The 5,447-nt window shown below is 33.4% G+C and overlaps 1 pseudogene; it reads left to right on the top strand.

Moving 5' to 3' along the window:
• The first annotated feature begins 1,941 nt into the window (after positions 1–1,941).
• LOC132178352 (putative UPF0481 protein At3g02645) lies at positions 1,942–3,253 on the top strand (annotated as a pseudogene).
• Positions 3,254–5,447: the final 2,194 nt, after the last annotated feature.

The raw sequence follows: 5,447 nt of genomic DNA, 5'->3' as shown, positions 1-5,447 counted from the left end.
TATTATTAGATTTGTAAAATTATGTAAGTCTTGCATAAATTCAATTATGAATTAACTCCTTCCCAATATTCAAATGAGCGAAAGATAGGGGAAAAAATAATTTTTTCGTTTATTTTTTTTTCTTATCGTAATTTCTCTATCAATAATTAAGTAGACAATGAAAGTAGTCATAAGGACGAAATTTTTTCAGTAGTGTCATATCATATTCAGATAAGGTCACATGGCTACTGATCAAACGTGTTCACAAATAGGAAAAAGGGTGTGTGGGACATGTTTGGTTTATTGAGTAATTAAAACCGGGTAAGCAACAACGTAGGTCTTCTCAGACATGCATGCAGATGCAGATAGCGAAGCTCGTTCCTTATTAGAGCCACTATGTATAGTCGTCATGCGTCTTGTATTAATTCTATGCTATAGCGTTTTGATTAAAGGCCAAGAAACAATCTGCAGAGGCCATCTACAATCAAGTCTTTACACAAAGTAAGTTCCATTACCCTTTTTTTTTTTTTTTTTTCGATTTGTTTTCCTTCTCTAACATGCTAAAATATTGTAGACGATTTCTTTTTTCTACCCATCATGTTCTGTAATTTGAATATGTCAAAATCGTACCTAACATGTCCGGCAACAGTAATTTGAATAAAATAAGAAGTTATTCCATCACTTGATGATGATTTTTTATTTATTTATTTTTTTTTTTGTGAGTCACTTGATGATGATTCAAGAAAGAAAAGAACGGATTTTGCATAGACCTCCTAATCTATGCATGTATAAAAAGAATTCAAAAATGAAAGTGCATGTTTGGATCATGTTTATATATATAAAAACTTCACTTCCTTTGATAATTTTTTTTTTTTTTTTTCCTTCACTTATTTGTTTTGTCTTTAAAAAAGACATTAACAAATATTCCAAAACACAAAAAACTCACATAATACTCAAAATTATTTGCAATAAGCACCTTGTAAAGTGTCTAACTTGGCACGGAAGGATAATATGTGAGGCCTCGATACCACTTTTTAAAGTTTGAAGACATAATTGTAAATTGAGTGATAGTTATAAGTGTTAAAATATATTCTTTTTCCTATTTTTTATTCATACTAAACATTGAAAAATATGAAAAATATTGTCAAAAAAAATTCTATGTTGAAACAAACTGAGCTTAAATTTAAAATGGAGACGGGCTTGACTTTCTTGAGGAAGTATGTGTAGAATCATTACTAATATGATTATTTTAAGGGAAAACTTTACTTAATCCCTATGAACTTTCTGTACTTTTGTAACCATTCCCTAAACTTTAAAACTCTAAATCCAGTGTGTCAAACTTAAAAAAGCTTAAAATTTTACCCATATTGTTAGGGTTTTTGGTTAAATAATATGGAGTAAAATGTCCCTTATACCCTTGTATTTAAAAATTATTTAAATAATTTAACCCATACTGGTGCTGCATCCTAGCACCCGCCATCCACTTATAGCATTTTATTTATTTTATATTTTATTTTTCAACTTTGCTAAACAATAGAAACAGCTTGCCGTTTTATGTTTATGTAATTGAAGTAAGAAGTTTGAAGGAAATAGGATATATCTTCCTATCCCATTACCATGAAAGTGAAATAAATATGTTGCTACAATCCTATTACTAATTAGCTATATATAAAATAAAATAATAGTGGCTCTAAGATCATGCTTTGAAACTGGAATCTAAGTGAATGTAAAGGCCAATGAGATCGAAATCTTCAGCAGCCTAGCTAATTGTCTAAGCAAGAGAAGGGAAAGAAGGAAAGAAAAAACTTAACAGATTGGTAGGTTAAATTGGGCTTGAACACATTGACTTTATTAATTAGTAGATGGATATATGTAATTGTCAGCTTAAAATTAATTAAAGTTAGTGATTGGTTTTGTGGAAAGTATTTGGAACAGATCAGAATTGCACAATTTGTTTAGAACATGAGGCCTGCTAATGGATTTGATCTTCTCTCCCATCGTATTGATGGAAAGTTTGCTAGCTTGACTCCAAATGATCCAGAGTGTTGTATATTTAGGGTGCATACTGAGTTACGCAACGTAAATGACAAGGCATATATATGAACCTCAGTTACTTGCCATCGGTCCTTACCATCGCGGCAAGGATGGCTTGAAGCAGATGGAAGAGCACAAATTGCGCTATTTACAACTACTTCTTCAGAGAAACGAAAGCAGTGTGGAAAGATACATTAAGGCCATGAGCGAATTAGAAGGAAGAGCTCGAAGATGCTATGCAGAACCCATTAGCCTATCCACGGATGAGTTTGTAGAAATGATGCTACTTGATGGGTGTTTCGTCATTGAGCTGTTTCGCAAGTTAATAGAGAAGGAGCTAAGAGATGAATGTGACCCAATCTTCCGATTGGATTGGATGGCCAATAAATTATGGCGTGATGTACTGCTATTCGAAAACCAACTTCCATTATTTGTTCTCACTACATTGATAGAGATGACTTAGGTTCCCAATGAGGAGGACAACTTTATTCTTTTTTTCATGTTCTTTTCCAGACGTTTAATATTAAGAAGGGAATTGCTCCAAAATGCTGGGCATCTATTTTTTTTGGCACAAAACCTTGGGAATCAAGTAGATTCCCAAAACATTGGGCATCTACTTGCTTTGGCACATGAATCCGTCACTACTCCACATTTAGACAGCAGTAAAGGTGGGAATGTTGAAGAGTGGAATACGATACCTAGTGCCACAGAGCTACAAGAGGCTGGAGTCAAATTCAAGAAGCTAGAGACAGGTGGCTTCTTGGACATAAAGTTCACCAATGGGGTAATGGAAATTCCACTTTTGATAATAGTAGATCCAACAGAATGTATGTTTCGAAATATGGTTGCGTATGAGCAATACAGTCCAAACAGGAATCCTAAATACTTTACAGAATATATGAACTTCATGGATAATCTCATCAACTCTCCAAAGGATGTTGCATTGCTTCGTCGACGAGGAATTATTAAAAATTATTTGGGTGATGATGAAGCTGTCTCCACCATGTTTAACAAGATTGGTCACAATGTCAATATAACCAACTTATGTTATGTTGAAACTCTCAGAAATGTGAACAACCATTACCACAGACGTAAGAATGTGTGGATAGCAAAATTGAGGCGCAACTATTTCAACAGTCCTTGGGCATGGATTTCTTTTCTTGCAGCTGCCTTTTTGCTCCTACTTGGTTTAACACAGACCATATTTTTGTTTCTTTCTTACATTGTTCCCAAAAAGTAACTAGTACCTGATTATCTTGTTCCCTTAGTTACTTCATATAGCATCATTTTGGAATAATGTTTTATAGTAATTCAATGACTTAAATGGCTCCTCAGGAAATCTTTCTACTGAGCTAGAGTACTCATCTTTGTTGTATTCAAATGGTTATTGTCTTTGGAACCACCTTATTAAAGGTTGCTTATGAGTTTGTACTAATGTTCTTTGCAATTTGTTCATAATTAGAGGGTTGCTAGAATGATTTTTTTTTTTTGGTTTGTGGCTTTCTATCATTTGGAACCATATATATGAACACAAACATGCTAGCTAGGAACATGTTTCTTCTTTTTTCTTTTTTCTTTGGTGTGTGTTGAAGTTTTTAACAAGGATGTGTAAATTGGTATATATAACTTCATTAAATTCATCTTCTTCTTTTTTTAAATAGTTATATCTTAAATTATTATTTTAACAATAAACCAATAATATAGAAATTGTAAAGAACATACCAAAATTCATAATTCACTTTACCCTCAATCTTAGGCTACATAAAATGATAGAAGTTGCATAAATTTATAGGGTAGAGAAATGATCAATTTCCTTCTTTAATTAAACCTCCACTCCCCACCAAATGAGGAGTTTAATAGAAATCACTTCTTGTATTGACCAATAAAATAAAAAGAGTGAAAAAGACAAATTCAATACCTAGTGCCACAGAGCTTCAAGAGCCTAGAGTCAAATTCAAGAATTGATGAAACCAACCTCGCCCTTCTGGCCCATTCCTCTATCAATATTTCCCTTGATTATTTTTTATAGCCTTGTTGGGAATTAACCTTAAATGAGATCTAACCTAACGCAAATACTCAAAAAAAAATCATATTTAAAGTAAGCAAATCAAACAGATTTGTTTGTTTCACTAGAATTGACCTTCATCCACAAATTAATCTCTCCCCATGTCCCTAAAACAAGAAACCAAAAGGGGAGATAAAAAAATGATAATGAAAGAAAAAGTAGCAGGTACATATGAAATCCCATAAGTAGTAGTTCAGAGAAACTTGAAATGACTAAGCACTAGGCAGTGACAACTAAATACATTGTTTCACCTATATGAATCTGGGCGCTTTGGCTTGATTTGAACAACAGCCACAATCTTCTCCATCACAGCAGGAGTCAGTAGAGGGATGAGATCAACAGCTTTCATGTTCTCTTGAATTTACATAGAGGAAAAGAGTTCTTTGATTGGCTATGAAAAGAGAGAACAAGATGGCATACATTATGAGTAATTAATGGCTGTGTTTGTTTAACTCTTCAAAAACTGTTTTCTGTTTTAAAAAAGAAAACACTTTTTTTTAAAACAATTAACAAAGGATTTACTTCTTAAAACACAAAGATTTTTTTTTCAAAACACTTATAACACCTTTTTATAGGTGTATTTTGAGAAAACATGTGCGGCTTACTTATTATTTCTTTTTTAAAATAAAAAAAATAGAAAGAGATAGTAGTACAATCAAGTTAATCAACCGTAATGGAGAAGGGTGGACGCGAAAGGCCGCCACACAACCACCCCATCTTGATAAAGGTGGCTGCACTACCACTCCAACAAGACAAAGGGGATCGCACAACCACCCCTATCCTCAGTGGAAAAATAAAAACCACAAAACCATTTTTAAAATGCATTAACAGGGAAATATGAATCGAAGACATGCCCCAACAGAGGAGCTGTGGCAACATAAACCATTTTTAAAATGCATTAACAGGGAAATATGAATCGAAGACATGCCCCAACAGAGGAGCTGTGGCAACATGTGTCGGGCATGAATGCGGCTTGGACACAAACAAGCACAACGGCTACATTCCATATTACAAATAAAATAAAATAATGTATTATCAGTCTCCTTTAATAAAGTTGAATGATAAACAAACACAAACCATGGCACACCATGCAATTGCAAGTTGTTGCAATTTGTTCATAATTAGAAAGTGGTTAGTTATTTATATATTTATTTTTGTGGCTGTTCATCATTCGGAACCATATATATGAAACTGACAACTTAACCCTCATGACCATTATACATTTATACGTGGTGGAATGGCTTGGCCCACCAAATTCTTTTGGGTCAGGTTGCCCAACAGTACTATGTAATAAAGATTGATCACGCCATGGGCTTATCACCCATATTTCTTTGTCTTTGGAGTTATCTTTGTTTTTCAAGCAAACTAT

The sequence above is a fragment of the Corylus avellana genome, chromosome ca4 (genome assembly GCF_901000735.1).
Source record: "Corylus avellana chromosome ca4, CavTom2PMs-1.0".
Lineage (NCBI taxonomy): Eukaryota > Viridiplantae > Streptophyta > Magnoliopsida > Fagales > Betulaceae > Corylus > Corylus avellana.
Note: the sequence above shows the minus strand (reverse complement) of the source record. Positions and strands in the feature narration are given on the sequence as shown.